Below are 20,094 nucleotides of genomic sequence, written 5' to 3'. Positions count from 1 at the left end.
GGTCAGCTGGTCGACGACTCAACCTGGACACAAGGAAGATTGTATTGGTCTTGGCTGGCCGACCCCATTTGCGCCGTTTACATACGGCGCGTTCTCACGGAGAAAGAGATGGCAGGCACCATTGTCGCGCAGGAACGTACCGTATTGGTACAAGTGGAGGGATTGATGAACGGTCTGATTGGACTGTTGAAGGGTATAGTCGGGAATAGAAACAACTCTGTGATAGCCTCCATGCCATCGTGTTTTAACGTCACGTCAAGCGACAGCTCTGCGATTACGGACTACGGCTACCCACGAACCTTCACCTTGGACGAGGTAGACTATTGCAATCTCATGTACTGGATCATCCTCCCAGCCCTAGGAGCTCGAGTGTACCGCAATGAAAAGTCTGTACCTAACGCCACTACCCGCACCATCATCCAATACAGAGAACAAGACCCAAATCTAACCAACGAGTTGAAACTGACCAATGGCAAGATTCTCACCGTGGCTCGTTTGAACGGCACCTGTTACTTCTCCAAGGTTGCGCAGCAGCAAGCGGTCGACGTCAGCGAACACTTTGAACCTACAGCACTGAAACACGAGTACTGCACCGACACGGGATTTGACGAGACGTCCGTCGTCACCTACATGTGGGCGATCAGACTGCAGAACCTTGCGGGCATCAGCAACAACCTAGCCAAAGTGTTACTGGGGATTCATTACAGCACCCTGTTGACACACAGCGTCATACAAAATCACTACGACACGAAATACTACTCGGGCATGTCCTACCTACTGTTCAGGGGTGTACGTTTCACGGGATGCGGCGTCGCCCTCATGCAGCAAAAGTCCGCTCTGTACACGCTAGGCACTGAGATTGTCTGCAAACCCACGGCCCACAACACCCATCAGGTGCACACGGTCAACCAATACTGCGAGTCCACTGTGATACCAGAGACGCTAGAATCACCCGGGGTGTACATCCCCAATCTGTACATGAAAGACGTACGAGGAGGAGACGTGCACATCAACACCGGCAGTCCCTTTGACATGGTGGTAGCGGACACCTTCAACGGGTTCTGTCCCGAGTCCGAGAGCGCGAGCGGGTACCGTAGACCGTACATCTTCACGACCGGTCGCTCCGAAAGACTCAACGGGGTCGTCGCAGTGGACCCTATGATGCGAGCTGAAGCGTACACCTGTATGCCAACTCTGCTACATCCCTTCAGTTCGGTGCTCAGGGGTAATAAGCACACCGGCGGCAGACATCGTCTCAAGGAGCACAGTAATCATAAGCTGTTCTGTAACACCCTTCACATGGTCGAATTTGAGAAGGGTGTACTCGATCCCATCGGAGACCCGTTCAAAGATACTGTGGAGAGAGTCAACGGAGACAAGCGCGCCACCGACATAATGCAGCCGACGCTGGGGGTGGCCTTCAGCGGTACTTACAGTATAGGGTTGACATCCGACAAGAAACTCATGTGTGCCGGCGACGTGACCCGCGAAACGTTGGTCGACAGGCTAGCACCCAGAATCAGCGGAACTGGGATATTCGCCTGCAATCCAATCCAGACTACCTCGCATATAATCAATCCTATTTTCAACAGGATATTCGAAAGCACGCGGTACTCTCGAATCCTCCAGTGTTAAGATGTACACCCTTATTAGACGGGGGAAAGCTTTACTGGCAATGGCCAGAGAGTTTCCTTGAACACAGAAGACCCCTCCTCCCCCCTCACTCCACTCCACTCCAAAAATGTGCAGCAGTGGCTTCGCGTGTAGCATAGCCCGGGGATTGTGTGCCTTGACAGACTTTGTACTTTCCTGCGGGGTAAACTTTTTCACCTCCCTGTACATGCACCCGCTGGAACAAGAGAAAAACCTAACCCTGATAAGGAAGAAAGAGGAGGCCGAGGTGGACATTGCAATAAACACTGTCTCGAGATCCATAGCAAGCCTAGACGCAAACATAGTTCTTCTCAAGGAGTCCCTGAACACAACCTCAAGGGAAAACGCCGAATATCTCAAGTTCAAGAATGAACTGACCTCCACCGAAATGCAAAGAGCCGACCTGCGGTACCTACTGGGAGCGCTTCGAGGAAGACTCGATGTGCAGAAGTTGATAGGGGCCGTAAAGACTCTGTGTGACAACGTGGGACTGCAACTAAACGCGTCTGCTTATATCAACAGGCAGGTGTTAACTCTGGCTGTGCAACGAGACCTGGATGACATGAGACAACCTGTCAGCAAAGTGAGCGTTCACGACGCCTATCGAGAATACGATAGAAAACCAACCACGAACATTGTATAACAAATGTATTACCACACTTTAGTCTGCTGTCTTAGCCGAAGATGGCCCCCAAATGCATCATGTACAGAATAACAAAATAAAGGTTGAGATTTTTCCAGACGTATCTATCTGTGTTGTGTTTTCTTTGTTGTACACCACAACAAAAGGAACATGAAATAAAGTGATATGTGTTTGGACGGGTCAGTGACAACTACAGGCGTATGAAATGTAATATTTGGACCTCATTCAGGGTCAGTGTCAACTACGGCTATATATGAAATAAAACTCGAGAGGACTAATCCCGCCGCTGTACACACTTTGACAAGTCAGTGACTATGTCTTCCCATATATATTCTTATCACCCTACATCCATGTTAACCTCTGAATATGTTCACTTTGTTATGTATCATATAAGAGACAGACAGTGGAAGGCGAAGGTTTTATCAGAGTCTTTTATTGTGCATGTCATCAATGGAATACATGTAGAAGAAATCAACAGTCTAGAGTGTAACAAATATGTCAAAGTGGCATCATTGTAATCCTTTATTCGTAATTGTAAAGAATGGTCAGCCACTCAGCCAAAGCGTGTACGTGTTCAGTCCGGTGGCCGAGTCGGTTTTGTGCAGTCCCAGTCGGTGTGTTGTAGATGGTTTTCAGGTATGTGAGCGTGTCAGGCTCCACGTGTTCCGTGAGTACTCGTGTGAGGTCAGTGGCAGTCTCGATGTGTTTAGAGGTACTGCATGGTAGACGCAAAGTCCATATGAACCTATTTCAGAGTTTCTCTGTCAAGGTCCTCGATTCCATTCACCACATTCTCCATCACAGTGGCTGCATTTACATCGGCAGCTTTGCTGCATCCAGGAGGGAAAAAAAGTCAGTTTTTCAAAGTGATTTCTTCCACCAAGTCATCACGCTTGATATCTTTCATCAGGGTTATCATCACATCTCGTGCGTCATCTACTAAGCGCCGCGAGATGGCGTCTGCTAGCTGGGTTATATCAACCATATCATCCAATGCACTGTGACTTATGGGTACTTGCCAGTGGAGTTGTATTAGACCCAAGTGAAACTTGACCATCTCCACTTCCTCACTGGTAAGCTTCTCCAGGACGGCAATTATTTCCTCAGGTGACATACCATCATATGGTGAGGAGAATGTGCGTCCATATAGGTGTTCCTCCCAGATTCTCATGAACACATTGCTGGTACCATTGCCCTTCCCCAGAGCATTATCGATTAAGAACTTGGTCCTTTCACACACATCCTCCATAGAGTTGACATGCTCCTTCTCTTGGAGTGTTAGCCTCCCGTACATACAGAGAATTCCTGTAACAGTCTGTACTCTACGCATGTAACCAAATGAATCTCTTATGTAGTCGAGTCGTTTTCCTCGGAGGATGTTCATGGTATCAGGTGGTTGGTTGGTTGGTTGGTCTGCGGCAATGGTCGATGTATCTTTGCACGTGCTTCAGACTGGTGAGGTTAAGGTTAACGTTGCCTTTTTATACATTACCACAGTAGGATTTTTCAGTTGTGGTTGTATATCTCCGAACTAGCTTCACCACACTTCAGTCTGCTGTCTTAGCCGAAGATGGTCAACTAACGTATCATGTACAGAATGACAAACTAAAGGTTGATAAGTTTTGGTTAGACTCTTTTATTCAACATATCATCAATGCCGCGTTTACGTCGGTAGCTTCGCTGCATCCAGAAAAAAAAAAAGAGTCAGTTTTTGGCTGACTATAGGCGCTGGCGGCAGTCAGTATTTCAAAGTGATTTCTTCCACCAAGTCATCGCGCTTGATATCTTTCATCAGGGTTATCATCACATCTCGTGCGTCATCTGCTAAGCGCCGCGAGATGGTGTCTGCTAGCTGGGTTATATCAACCGTACGACACAATTCACTGTCACTTATGGGTCTTCGCCAGTGGAGTTCTATGCGACCCAAGTGAAACTTGAACATCTTCATCTCCTCACTGGTGAGATTCTCCAAGATGGCAAATATTTCCTTAGGCGACATACCATCATACGGGGAGGAGTATGTACGTCCATATAGGAAGTTCTCCCAGGTTCTCATGAACACATTGCTGGTACCGTCTCCCTTCCCCAGAGCATTATCGATTAAGAACTTGGTCTTGTCACGAGCATCCTCCATAGAGTGGATATTCTCCATGTCTTCGAATGTTATCCTCCCATAGGCATAGAGAACTCCTGTAACGGCGTGCACTTTATCCATGTTACCAAATGAATCTTTTATGTAGTCGAGTCGTTTTACTCGGAGGACGTTCATGGTATCAGGTGGTTGGTGTGCGGCAATGGTCGATATGTCTTTGCCTCTGGTTCAGACTGGTGAAGTTACGACTATTGTTGCCATTTGTCTACATTACTGAGGTAGGATGTTTCAGCGGTGGTTAGATATCTCTGAACTCGCCTCCACCAGTCCATAGGGGACGGTAAAGACTCTGTGTGACAACGCGTGACTGCAACCAAATGCGCCCGCTTATAGGACAGAAAACCAAACGCAAACGTATAGTAAAGGTTGCACCACACTCTAGACTGAGGTTGAGCTTTTCCTCTTGGGTTACCTTGAGACACAATTTACGTAGACACCACACGCTATACTTTATGCACGGGAATAATTTATTGGGGTTCATAAACATCATACATCAACATCAACATCAACATCATCATTTGAAAAACATCCAACATGTGACACAGCCAGGACGGCAAAGTTGGGGATGCTTGGCCAGAGAAACAAGTGTGAATGTCTGATGACGATGATGAGACATGTGTGCGCTTCTTTGTTCACCGTAGTCCCAGCTATTCGGGAATCTTCTCATGCGTCTTCAGACTGCCAGTGTGGCTCTATATGTTCACTGATAGGACCGAAAACCAATGGGTGGTTTGCAATGTATCCCGTACGTACAATTACGTTCCAGAACGTCTCCAAATTGATCAGCGGGGACCAACCCGTGTGTAGATTTGAGGTGAGTGTAGCGACCCTCAAGTACTTCTGAGTTGAAACGACCGTCATCTTTTAACGATTCCCTTACTGTCTTTGTGGGGTCCACCACCATCAACAAGAGATTAAATTCCTTATGGTTCTTATGGGATAGTTTGGTTGGGGAGTACACGTAAAAGCCACAATCATATGAACTCCATCCGATGGCGTCATATCAGACATAAGGTTACAGGGAAGGTTGTTGGGCAGCCATGTGTGATCGGGGGATCTCAGAATCTGAATGTTGCCCACAGCCCTCTTGTCCAACAGGCCAAAGAAAGGACAGTTCTCCAGTACGTTCATGATCGTGCCCATGTCATTGCGGCGACATTGTATGGTGGACCTCACACCTTTTACAGTGTATCCGAGAGCAGGATGTATCTGTTAGGGAGAGGAAGAACAGATTTATAAAGATAATAGATGAAGACAACCTGGCATATGTGACGGATAAACCTGTAGTGCAACCTACATGTTCAGCAAAGGGTCCCGATTGTGATTCTGGGGATGAGCCTGAGCTTTGGCTTTTGGTACATTCAATGGTAGAGACAGACATGCTTGGTAATTATGTCAGGGATAATATGGCACATTTCATGCGTTTACAGGGCCTTTTTCCTTTGCTCAGAAACCACCTTCTGACCAACCAGGTACACAAGCCAGTACACAGCGTATGTGTATTTGGTGAGGATTTTTGTGTTGCATTTTCGCGCACCCTCCTCCTTTTTGGGGCAGCAGATGTCGCTATGTCATGGCATCCGGTTAACCCTTGCGTTGCCCTTCGGGTCAGGGTGGCCCTCCCCCTTAATGATTACCGCGTGTGTCCGGTAGAGGCCGCTATTACCCCCTCTGCCTTTTTGTCACGCATGACCGTTGAGAGTCGATGAGTGGTAGCGCATGAATAAAACACATCTGTCACACTGCCTCTGATCTCCAGGGACCCTCCAATGTGACGGATAAACCTGTAGTGCAACCTACATGTTCAGCAAAGGGTCCCGATTGTGATTCTGGGGATGAGCCTGAGCTTTGGCTTTTGGTACATTCAATGGTAGAGACAGACATGCTTGGTAATTATGTCAGGGATAATATGGCACATTTCATGCGTTTACAGGGCCTTTTTCCTTTGCTCAGAAACCACCTTCTGACCAACCAGGTACACAAGCCAGTACACAGCGTATGTGTATTTGGTGAGGATTTTTGTGTTGCATTTTCGCGCACCCTCCTCCTTTTTGGGGCAGCAGATGTCGCTATGTCATGGTATCCGGTTAACCCTTGCGTTGCCCTTCGGGTCAGGGTGGCCCTCCCCCTTAATGATTACCGCGTGTGTCCGGTAGAGGCCGCTATTACCCCCTCTGCCTTTTGTAACGCACGACCGTTGACAGTAGATGTGTGGTAGTGCATGAATAAAACACATCTGTCACACTGCCTCTGATCTCCAGGGACCCTCCAATGCCCCCCCCCCCCCCCCCCCCCACCCGTAATAATGACCGCGCGTCTCCCAAACGACTGTCAACGACCGTTGGTTGCCCTTCGGGTCAGGGTGACCCACCCCCCCCCCCCCCCCTTAATAATTACCACGTGGTGTGTCCGGCAGAGGCGGCCATTACCCCCACCCCCCCTCTGCCTTTTGTCACCCCCCTTCGGGTCGGGGTGACCCACCCCCCCCTTAATAATTACCACGTGGTGTGTCTGGCAGAGGCGGCCATTACCCCCACCCCCCCTCTGCCTTTTGTCACCCCCCTTCGGGTCGGGGTGACCCACCCCCCCTTAATAATTACCACGTGGTGTGTCTGGCAGAGGCGGCCATGACCCCCACCCCCCCTCTGCCTTTTGTCACCCTTTTGACACCCAACGTCCCCGGTAAACCGAATGACATGACACACAGCGACATCTGGTGGCCGAGAAAGTAGAAGGGTGCTTGAAAACGCAACAGAAAAGTTCTCAGCCAATACACACAGGCTGCACACGGCCTTGTGGACCTGCACACGGCCTTGTGGACCTGGACAGGTTCGGATGTGGATTTTAAAAAGACCCCCCCCCCCCACCCCTTTTTATCCCGTCTACATTTTTTTGACCATTTTCCAGTGAGACTCAAACTTTGCCATCACCCAAATTCTCCCCCCTTCCTCTGATCTCCAGGCACCCGACCTCCCCGGTTAAATTATCTCCAGATGCCAAAGTTTCCCCTGTGTTTGAAGAAGAAGAAGAAGAAGAACACTGAAGAATAAAATACGAGGCCAAAGAGTTTTGCTTTTATTCAGTTCAGCAAAGCACATCACATCACATCACATCACATCACATCACATAATACTTGAGACACGAGAGGCTTCTTAGGGCGACCCGAGAGGCTTCTTAGAGCTGGGAGCTGTAGTGTGAGACCCAAAGTTTGCCATCACCCAAATCCCCCCCCCCCCCCCCCATCATCTGATCTCCAGGCACCCAACCTCCCCAGTTCAATTCCTCTCCAGATACCAAAGTTTCCCCTGTGTTTGAAGAAGAAGAAGAAGAACACTGAAGAATAAAATACAAGGCCAAAAGTGGTAGAGTTTTTTTGTTTTTATTCAGTTCAGCAAAGCACATCACATCACATCACATTACACAATACTTGAGACACGAGTGGCTTCTCAGCACGGCCCGAGTGGCTTTCTTAGGGCGACCCGAGAGGCTTCTTAGGGCGACCCGAGAGGCTTCTTAGAGCTGGGAGCTGTAGTAAAAAAATAAATAAATAAAATAAAAAAACAAATAAAATACGGAGATGACTTGTTTTACGATCAAGGATCGAGGGTAACAATTACACATCACAAACACAGGTTGTTACTCTGAGTCTTACCTCCTCAGTCTTCTGTATTCATGTCATTGTCATGCCCGTCGCTTTCCATTTTGAAGCGTTGGATACGTTTTCTAAGCAATGCAGAGGGTCCGATCTTTCCGCACAACTTGTTCAGCAAGGGTCTGTTGCTTTCCTCTGTCAGACTCAGGAACGTTTGTGTGTCAATCTCTTCAGATGTAAAGTTTGGGATATGACGCTCAAAACCCCACTCTCTCAATTTGGTCTCGACAAACTTGTCCATTATAACAGACGAAAACACGTCCAAGAGTAGAATTAAGCTCTCTGAATGAGAGACAGAATGCTGAGACTGAGATATCTCTGTCTGCTGAGACTGATTTTATACTGTCCAAATGACGCAACCAGTCAAGTTTCTTCAGTTCAACAATATAGTTTTATTTCATTTGTAACACACATCGACATCATGACATGTAGATTAGTACAGTGAGATTTTATTCATTTCTTTTTTTTTTTTTACTTGACAAACACTAGCACATCTTTCATAGACATCCCTAGAAGGTCAAAGGCGTGCATGTTAAAGGAGGCCACCACCAACGAGATGAACTCCCGGTTGGCTCGAGGGACGGTAGTGTCGCTGCACAGTTTGTGCAGTATCCGAGTCATAGCGAGGGTATTGCATTCGTTTAACCCGAACTCGGCATATTCCTCTGGAAGCAGCTGACCGTGTGTCTTCAGTACATCCAGGGCGCACTTGACGTTCACGATCTTGTTCCTGTAAAGCGGCGTCGTCGTCACGGTCTTGAGAAGCGCCACCTTGTCGCCGAGCGCAGAACGCACCTTCTCTGTCAATTCCACAAGGGGAGGATCTCTCCTGACTGAAAGAGACCGTACGTACAAACAAACAAACAAACAAACGTGCAGAAATATTATTTTAGACTTTAGTCAAACGGCGTGTGGCTGATCGTATTCCATCCAGGCCCCGATTAATGAGCTCAGTAGCAGCACACAACACAACACTCACCAAACTTCCCCCGGGGTCCGCGTTCCAGCAGCTCTGCGTACAAGTGCTCGTCCACCTGAAATAAGACCCGTAGGAATTTCATTGCGCTTTCCTCGCTCTCGAGGTAGCGATCGATGACTTTGTGCATCAACTCGACCGGATTCATCTTACTTTGATAGTAAGACCAGAGGAGAGGGACGTGCGAATCTTCTGGAAGTAAGCGATCCAGATAACCTCCGATACACCGGTGTCTCTCTGCTACGTCGTGCTTGTACGCCTCCAACATCTGGACGCGCGAAGTCCACTCGATCGAGCCCGGGCTGCGGGCTTTGTCCGCTTCCACCTTCAGCATTTCTTCCAACACTTTATCCACCACCGTGTACACGGGGACAGGGCACGCCATGGTCATGGGCTTTGGTGCAGTACGCAGACTCTGTACACAGAAGAAGAAGAAGAAGAAGAAGAAGAAGAAGAAGAAGAAGAAGAAGAAGAAGGGTTGTGAATAAACGGAGCTGTTCTGCTGTCTATTTACACATACAGTATATATATATATATATATATATACACACACACACATTTGCTGGGGGTGGCCAAGCAACCTAACCCAACCCAACCCAACCCAACCCAACCCAACGGAAGACTTGACAGACACTCTGTACAGTCCAGTATCACCGGTTAGAGGAACGGTCGGCAGTCGGACACTCTAAACGGTATATCCCCTATTGGATCGATGGTCTTACACAACCAGTACTCTTTTGTCCAACTGATGCCATGTTATCCGATCGGTACTGCTCTGTTCGACTGACGCGATTGCATCCGGCTAGTACTGTTGTGTCCAACCGTAACGTTGTTATCCAACCAGTACTGTCGAGTCCAACTGAGGAGACATTATCCAATCGGTACTGTTCTGTTCGACTAACGCGATGTCACCCGCCCGCGACTGCGGGTTTCACGGCTAAACAGGTGTTGGACGAGATTTCCTCAAACGCCGGGCGACGCTACTCTGATTCTGAAGAGGACGTGTCGGAAGAATCGGATGCGGGGGAGGAAGGCGAGGAAGACGGTCGTCGCGCGGGAGAAGAGGCTGAGGCTGCGGCTGAAGAAGAAGGAGAAGAAGAAGAAGACGAAGAAGAAGAAGAAGAAGAACAAGAACAAGAACAAGAACAAGGAGAAATATACATGTCCAAGAACAACACTATCAAATGGTCCTCAGTGGCATTTTACAAACATCGCAGGGTAATAGCGCAGCACGATGCCGATGTCGATGCCGATGTCGATGACGATGCCGATGCCGATGATGTCGACGATGTCAGATATATGAGGAGGGGAAGAAGGGAAACAACAACAACAGCAGCAGCAGCAGCAGAAGAAGCAAACTCACCGGCACCGGGACCCACCGCGTACGCCGTTGCCAATGCCCACGACATCGTGTCAACGTTTCAAATGTTTCTCACACCGGCGATAGACAAAATTGTGCTAGATATGACAAATCTGGAGGGTTTTCGAAAGTACGGAGACGGCTGGAAAGACATGCGTCGAATCGACTTGCACGCCTACATAGGGCTGCTGATCCTAGCAGGCGTATACAGGTCTCGAGGCGAGGCCGCGGCCAGTCTATGGGACGCGGAGAGCGGTAGGGCGATTTTCCGTGCCACCATGCCTCTCAAAGTGTTTCACATTTACTCGAGAATGCTACGCTTTGACGATCGCGAGTCGAGACCCGAGAGACGCGCCGCTGACAAACTGGCAGCCGTAAGAGAGGTTTGGGACAAATGGACCGAGCGGCTTCCCTACCTCTACAACCCAGGGCCTGACATAACGGTGGATGAGCAACTGGTTCCCTTCAGAGGTAGTAGTAGTAGTAGTAGTAGTAGTAGTAGTTGTTGGCATACAATAAATGCTTTTGGTGTGTGTGTGTGTGTGTGCGTGTGTGTGTGTGTGTGTGTGAGCGAGTTTGAGATGAATTTTTTGGTTTGTTATTCTTATTCTTATTCTTTTTTTTCCCACCCTTTGTCTCCTTCTTACACACACACACACACACACACACACACACACACACACACACACACAAAAGGTCGTTGTCCTTTCCGACAGTATATACCGAGCAAGCCGGCCAGGTATGGAATCAAGACGTGGGTGGCGTGTGATGCAAAGTCGAGCTACGCGTGGAAAATGCAAGTCTACACCGGGAAGCCGACCTCTGGCGCTTCGGAGAAAAACCAGGGGATGAGGGTTGTGCTCGATGTCACGGAGGGACTGACGGGCGGCAACGGCAGAACCGTCACGTGTGACAATTTCTTTACCTCTTACGAGCTCGGACAGCGCCTCTTAGAGAGGAACATCGCCATGGTCGGTACGGTTAGAAAAAACAAGCCCGAACTCCCGCCGGCGCTGCTGACATCCAAGAACAGACGAGTCTTGTCCTCAAAGTTTGCATTCACGTCCACCACCACTTTGGTGTCCTACATGGCAAAGAAAAACAAGAACGTTATGCTCATGAGCACGTTGCACACGGAGGCTCCCCACGACGACGACAAAGACGACGACAACGACGTTGGCGGCGGCGGCGGCGGCCATCGCAAAGACAAGAAACCGGCCATCGTTCTAGACTACAACAGCAACAAAGGAGGTGTGGACAACTTGGATAAGGTGATTGGAACATACAGCTGTAGAAGAATGACAGCGCGCTGGCCCTTGGTCATCTTTCACAACATCATCGACGTTTCTTCGTACAATGCCTTTGTGTTATGGCGAGAGATCAAACCTGGCTGGCTGTCGGGTAAACGAAACAAAAGGAGGATGTTCCTGGAACAACTGGGAAAGGCGCTGGTGACTCCACTCATCCAAAGCAGGGAGCGTCTACCTCGCACGGCAGCGTCTGCCTCGGTCGTGAGAGCTGTTCAGAGAAGAACAAGTAGCGCTAAATGTCGTGATCGACCTGAGGAGGAGGAGGAGGAGGAGGAGGAGGATAAGAATGAGGATGTAGAGGCTGCAGAAGCAGAAAAAGAAGAACGACAACGACAGCAACAACAACAACAAAGAGAGCAGCAGCAGCAGCAGCAGCGGCAGCCCATGACCACCACCACCACCACCTCATCAGCTGTCAGCTCACCTGGAATACATAGCAAGAGGAAGAGGTGTCAGATATGCCCACCAAAGATGGACCGTAAAACACAGACTTTGTGCTTTGGTTGCAAGACATTTATATGCAAAGGATGTACACTGCCATTCTGTCCGACCTGTGCTCATTTCAGTTTAGGAGCTGAGATTAGTGGTGGAGATAGAAGATAGAAGGACAGGACATGTTGGCTGACGGGCTGGCTGGCTGGCTGACTGACTGACTGACTGACTCACTGACATATGACTGAAATACTGTGTATAGTCCCTAAATGGCGCTACAATGATAAGACACCAGCCCTGGCCCTGCCACATTGCCATTGTCCTGGGGTGGGGGGGGGGGTCTCTGTGACCCTCTTGTGGACATCAGCCATTGGCCTTGCCCCTGCCACATTGCCATTGTCCTAAGGGGTCCCTGTGACCCACTGCTCTCTACAATCATATTAGATTTACTGCTGCAATACTGTATATAGTCCAAAGGCGGCGCTACAATGATAAGACACCAGTCCTGCCCCTGTCCCTGCCCCTGCCATTGTCCTGGGGGGTCACTGTGACCCACTGCCCTCTACAATCATATTAGATTTACTGCTGCAATACCGTGTATAGTCCCTAGGCGGCACTATAACGATAAGACACCAGCCCTGCCACATTGCCATTGTCCTGGGAGGGGTCTCTGTGACCCTCTGTTGTGGACACCAGCCCTGGCCCTGGCCCTGGCCCCTGCCACATTACCATTGTCCTAAGGGGTCCCTGTGACCCTCTACCCTCTTCAATCATATTAGATTTACTGCTGCAATACTGTATATAGTCCAAAGGCGGCGCTACAAAGATAAGAAACCAACCAGCCCTGCCCCTGTCCCTGCCACATTGCCATTGTCCTGGGGGGTCACTGTGACCCTCTGCCCTCTACAATCATAGTAGATTTACTGCTGCAATACTGTGTATAGTCCCTAGGTAGCGCTATAACGATAAGACACCAAACCCGCCCCTGCCATTGTCCTGGGTGGGTCACTGTGACCCTCTGCCCTCTACAATCATAGTAGATTTACTGCTGCAATACTGTGTATAGTCCCTAGGTAGCGCTATAACGATAAGACACCAAACCCGCCCCTGCCATTGTCCTGGGTGGGTCACTGTGACCCTCTGCCCTCTACAATCATATTAGATTTACTGCTGCAATACTGTGTATAGTCCCTAGGTAGCGCTATAACGATAAGACACCAAACCCGCCCCTGCCATTGTCCTGGGGGGTCTCTGTGACCCTCTGTTGTGGACACCAGCCCTGGCCCTGGCCCTGCCCCTGCCATTGTCCTGTGGGGTCACTGTGACCCACTGCTCTCTACAATCATATTAGATTTACTGCTGCAATACTGTATATAGTCCCTAGGCGGCGCTATAACGATAAGACACCAAACCCGCCCCTGCCATTGTCCTGGGGGGTCACTGTGACCCACTGCCCTCTACAATCATATTAGATTTACTGCTGCAATACTGTATATAGTCCCTAGGCGGCGCTATAACGATAAGACACCAAAGCCGCCCCTGCCATTGTCCTGTCCTGGGGGGTCACTGTGACCCTCTGTGTGTGGTGAAATGTAAAGACAACACGAGGGTTAAGGCTGAGGCTAGGGTTAGGGTTAGGGTTAGGGTTATGGGGCTAGGGTTAGGGTTATGGGGCTAGGGTTAGGGTTACGGTCGTCTTTTGACCGATTGACTCGAAATTGCACACGCATGTCCTCCTCACTGGTGGAATGAGACTCGCCGGTTTTGGTTGGATTCCGGTGGAATTTGTATTTTTGGTGAATATTTTAAAGAAAAAAATGGCCTTTTTCATGAAAACGTCGGCCGATTTTTTCAATAGCTTCCAGGTCCTTGGACCGATTGACTCGAAATTTCTCCCAGACGTGGTCCTATACTGGCTGAACGAGACACAGCAGTCCCCATTGGATTCGGGTGAAATTTGTATTTTTGGCGAATATTTTAAAGAAAAAATGGCCTTTTTCATGAAAACGTCGGCCGATTTTTTCAATAGCTTCCAGGTCTTTGGACCGATTGACTTGAAATTTCTCCCAGACGTGGTCCTATACTGGCTGAACGAGACACAGCAGTCCCCATTGGATTCGGGTGAAATTTGTATTTTTGGCGAATATTTTAGTGAGAGGGACAATGTTTCATGAGGCTGGCTTAAGGCTGAGGCTAGGGTTAGGGTTATGGGGCTAGGGTTAGGGTTATGGGGCTAGGGTTAGGGTTACGGTCGTCTTTTGACCGATTGACTCGAAATTGCACACGCATGTCCTCCTCACTGGTGGAATGAGGCTCGCCGGTTTTGGTTGGATTCCGGTGGAATTTGTATTTTTGGTGAATATTTTAAAGAAAAAAATGGCCTTTTTCATGAAAACGTCGGCCGATTTTTTCAATAGCTTCCAGGTCTTTGGACCGATTGACTCGAAATTTCTCCCAGACGTGGTCCTATACTGGCTGAACGAGACACAGCAGTCCCCATTGGATTCGGGTGAAATTTGTATTTTTGGCGAATATTTTAAAGAAAAAATGGCCTTTTTCATGAAAACGTCGGCCGATTTTTTCAATAGCTTCCAGGTCTTTGGACCGATTGACTCGAAATTTCTCCCAGACGTGGTCCTATACTGGCTGAACGAGACACAGCAGTCCCCATTGGATTCGGGTGAAATTTGTATTTTTGGCGAATATTTTAAAGAAAAAATGGCCTTTTTCATGAAAACGTCGGCCGATTTTTTCAATAGCTTCCAGGTCTTTGGACCGATTGACTCGAAATTTCTCCCAGACGTGGTCCTATACTGGCTGAACGAGACACAGCAGTCCCCATTGGATTCGGGTGAAATTTGTATTTTTGGCGAATATTTTAGTGAGAGGGACAATGTTTCATGAGGCTGGCTTAAGGCTGAGGCTAGGGTTAGGGTTAGGGTTAGGGTTATGGGGCTAGGGTTAGGGTTATGGGGCTAGGGTTAGGGTTACGGTCGTCTTTTGACCGATTGACTCGAAATTGCACACGCATGTCCTCCTCACTGGTGGAATGAGGCTCGCCGGTTTTGGTTGGATTCCGGTGGAATTTGTATTTTTGGTGAATATTTTAAAGAAAAAAATGGCCTTTTTCATGAAAACGTCGGCCGATTTTTTCAATAGCTTCCAGGTCTTTGGACCGATTGACTCGAAATTTCTCCCAGACGTGGTCCTATACTGGCTGAACGAGACACAGCAGTCCCCATTGGATTCGGGTGAAATTTGTATTTTTGGCGAATATTTTAAAGAAAAAATGGCCTTTTTCATGAAAACGTCGGCCGATTTTTTCAATAGCTTCCAGGTCTTTGGACCGATTGACTCGAAATTTCTCCCAGACGTGGTCCTATACTGGCTGAACGAGACACAGCAGTCCCCATTGGATTCGGGTGAAATTTGTATTTTTGGCGAATATTTTAAAGAAAAAATGGCCTTTTTCATGAAAACGTCGGCCGATTTTTTCAATAGCTTCCAGGTCTTTGGACCGATTGACTCGAAATTTCTCCCAGACGTGGTCCTATACTGGCTGAACGAGACACAGCAGTCCCCATTGGATTCGGGTGAAATTTGTATTTTTGGCGAATATTTTAGTGAGAGGGACAATGTTTCATGAGGCTGGCTTAAGGCTGAGGCTAGGGTTAGGGTTAGGGTTAGGGTTATGGGGCTAGGGTTAGGGTTATGGGGCTAGGGTTAGGGTTACGGTCGTCTTTTGACCGATTGACTCGAAATTGCACACGCATGTCCTCCTCACTGGTGGAATGAGGCTCGCCGGTTTTGGTTGGATTCCGGTGGAATTTGTATTTTTGGTGAATATTTTAAAGAAAAAAATGGCCTTTTTCATGAAAACGTCGGCCGATTTTTTCAATAGCTTCCAGGTCTTTGGACCGATTGACTCGAAATTTCTCCCAGACGTGGTCCTATACTGGCTGAACGAGACACAGCAGTCCCCATTGGATTCGGGTGAAATTTGTATTTTTGGCGAATATTTTAAAGAAAAAATGGCCTTTTTCATGAAAACGTCGGCCGATTTTTTCAATAGCTTCCAGGTCTTTGGACCGATTGACTCGAAATTTCTCCCAGACGTGGTCCTATACTGGCTGAACGAGACACAGCAGTCCCCATTGGATTCGGGTGAAATTTGTATTTTTGGCGAATATTTTAAAGAAAAAATGGCCTTTTTCATGAAAACGTCGGCCGATTTTTTCAATAGCTTCCAGGTCTTTGGACCGATTGACTCGAAATTTCTCCCAGACGTGGTCCTATACTGGCTGAACGAGACACAGCAGTCCCCATTGGATTCGGGTGAAATTTGTATTTTTGGCGAATATTTTAGTGAGAGGGACAATGTTTCATGAGGCTGGCTTAAGGCTGAGGCTAGGGTTAGGGTTAGGGTTAGGGTTATGGGGCTAGGGTTAGGGTTATGGGGCTAGGGTTAGGGTTACGGTCGTCTTTTGACCGATTGACTCGAAATTGCACACGCATGTCCTCCTCACTGGTGGAATGAGGCTCGCCGGTTTTGGTTGGATTCCGGTGGAATTTGTATTTTTGGTGAATATTTTAAAGAAAAAAATGGCCTTTTTCATGAAAACGTCGGCCGATTTTTTCAATAGCTTCCAGGTCTTTGGACCGATTGACTCGAAATTTCTCCCAGACGTGGTCCTATACTGGCTGAACGAGACACAGCAGTCCCCATTGGATTCGGGTGAAATTTGTATTTTTGGCGAATATTTTAAAGAAAAAATGGCCTTTTTCATGAAAACGTCGGCCGATTTTTTCAATAGCTTCCAGGTCTTTGGACCGATTGACTCGAAATTTCTCCCAGACGTGGTCCTATACTGGCTGAACGAGACACAGCAGTCCCCATTGGATTCGGGTGAAATTTGTATTTTTGGCGAATATTTTAGTGAGAGGGACAATGTTTCATGAGGCTGGCTTAAGGCTGAGGCTAGGGTTAGGGTTATGGGGCTAGGGTTAGGGTAATGGGGCTAGGGTTAGGGTTACGGTCGTCTTTTGACCGATTGACTCGAAATTGCACACGCATGTCCTCCTCACTGGTGGAATGAGGCTCGCCGGTTTTGGTTGGATTCCGGTGGAATTTGTATTTTTGGTGAATATTTTAAAGAAAAAAATGGCCTTTTTCATGAAAACGTCGGCCGATTTTTTCAATAGCTTCCAGGTCTTTGGACCGATTGACTCGAAATTTCTCCCAGACGTGGTCCTATACTGGCTGAACGAGACACAGCAGTCCCCATTGGATTCGGGTGAAATTTGTATTTTTGGCGAATATTTTAGTGAGAGGGACAATGTTTCATGAGGCTGGCTTAAGGCTGAGGCTAGGGTTAGGGTTAGGGTTAGGGTTATGGGGCTAGGGTTAGGGTTACGGTCGTCTTTTGACCGATTGACTCGAAATTGCACACGCATGTCCTCGTCACTGGTGGAATGAGGCTCGCCGGTTTTGGTTGGATTCCGGTGGAATTTGTATTTTTGGTGAATATTTTAAAGAAAAAAATGACCTTTTTCATGAAAACGTCGGCCGATTTTTTCAATAGCTTCCAGGTCTTTGGACCGATTGACTCGAAATTTCTCCCAGACGTGGTCCTATACTGGCTGAACGAGACACAGCAGTCCCCATTGGATTCGGGTGAAATTTGTATTTTTGGCGAATATTTTAAAGAAAAAATGACCTTTTTCACGAAAACGTCGGCCAATTTTTTCAATAGCTTCCAGGTCTTTGGACCGATTGACTCGAAATTTCTCCCAGACGTGGTCCTATACTGGCTGAACGAGACACAGCAGTCCCCATTGGATTCGGGTGAAATTTGTATTTTTGGCGAATATTTTAGTGAGAGGGACAATGTTTCATGAGGCTGGCTTAAGGCTGAGGCTAGGGTTAGGGTTAGGGTTAGGGTTATGGGGCTAGGGTTAGGGTTATGGGGCTAGGGTTAGGGTTACGGTCGTCTTTTGACCGATTGACTCGAAATTGCACACGCATGTCCTCCTCACTGGTGGAATGAGGCTCGCCGGTTTTGGTTGGATTCTGGTGGAATTTGTATTTTTGGTGAATATTTTAAAGAAAAAAATGGCCTTTTTCATGAAAACGTCGGCCGATTTTTTCAATAGCTTCCAGGTCTTTGGACCGATTGACTCGAAATTTCTCCCAGACGTGGTCCTATACTGGCTGAACGAGACACAGCAGTCCCCATTGGATTCGGGTGAAATTTGTATTTTTGGCGAATATTTTAAAGAAAAAATGGCCTTTTTCATGAAAACGTCGGCCGATTTTTTCAATAGCTTCCAGGTCTTTGGACCGATTGACTCGAAATTTCTCCCAGACGTGGTCCTATACTGGCTGAACGAGACACAGCAGTCCCCATTGGATTCGGGTGAAATTTGTATTTTTGGCGAATATTTTAGTGAGAGGGACAATGTTTCATGAGGCTGGCTTAAGGCTGAGGCTAGGGTTAGGGTTATGGGGCTAGGGTTAGGGTAATGGGGCTAGGGTTAGGGTTACGGTCGTCTTTTGACCGATTGACTCGAAATTGCACACGCATGTCCTCCTCACTGGTGGAATGAGGCTCGCCGGTTTTGGTTGGATTCCGGTTGAATTTGTATTTTTGGTGAATATTTTAAAGAAAAACGTCGGCCGATTTTTTCAATAGCTTCAAGGTCTTTGGACCGATTGACTCGAAATTTCTCCCAGACGTGGTCCTATACTGGCTGAACGAGACACAGCAGTCCCCATTGGATTCTGGTGAAATTTGAATTTTTGGCGAATATTTTAAAGAAAAAATGGCCTTTTTCATGAAAACGTCGGCCGATTTTTTCAATAGCTTCCAGGTCTTTGGACCGATTGACTCGAAATTTCTCCCAGACGTGGTCCTATACTGGCTGAACGAGACACAGCAGTCCCCATTGGATTCGGGTGAAATTTGTATTTTTGGCGAATATTTTAGTGAGAGGGACAATGTTTCATGAGGCTGGCTTAAGGCTGAGGCTAGGGTTAGGGTTATGGGGCTAGGGTTAGGGTAATGGGGCTAGGGTTAGGGTTACGGTCGTCTTTTGACCGATTGACTCGAAATTGCACACGCATGTCCTCCTCACTGGTGGAATGAGGCTCGCCGGTTTTGGTTGGATTCCGGTGGAATTTGTATTTTTGGTGAATATTTTAAAGAAAAACGTCGGCCGATTTTTTCAATAGCTTCCAGGTCTTTGGACCGATTGACTCGAAATTTCTCCCAGACGTGGTCCTATACTGGCTGAACGAGACACAGCAGTCCCCATTGGATTCGGGTGAAATTTGTATTTTTGGCGAATATTTTAGTGAGAGGGACAATGTTTCATGAGGCTGGCTTAAGGCTGAGGCTAGGGTTAGGGTAATGGGGCTAGGGTTAGGGTTACGGTCGTCTTTTGACCGATTGACTCGAAATTGCACACGCATGTCCTCCTCACTGGTGGAATGAGGCTCGCCGGTTTTGGTTGGATTCCGGTGGAATTTGTATTTTTGGTGAATATTTTAAAGAAAAACGTCGGCCGATTTTTTCAATAGCTTCCAGGTCTTTGGACCGATTGACTCGAAATTTCTCCCAGACGTGGTCCTATACTGGCTGAACGAGACACAGCAGTCCCCATTGGATTCGGGTGAAATTTGTATTTTTGGCGAATATTTTAGTGAGAGGGACAATGTTTCATGAGGCTGGCTTAAGGCTGAGGCTAGGGTTAGGGTTAGGGTTAGGGTTATGAGGCTAGGGTTAGGGTTACGGTCGTCTTTTGACCGATTGACTCGAAATTGCACACGCATGTCCTCCTCACTGGTGGAATGAGGCTCGCCGGTTTTGGTTGGATTCGGGTGAAATTTGTATTTTTGGCGAATATTTTAAAGAAAA

Source organism: Pagrus pagrus, assembly GCF_965226575.1.
Source record: "Pagrus pagrus genome assembly, contig: HAP1_SCAFFOLD_237, whole genome shotgun sequence".
NCBI classification, from domain to species: domain Eukaryota; kingdom Metazoa; phylum Chordata; class Actinopteri; order Spariformes; family Sparidae; genus Pagrus; species Pagrus pagrus.
This window is presented reverse-complemented; position numbering follows the sequence as displayed.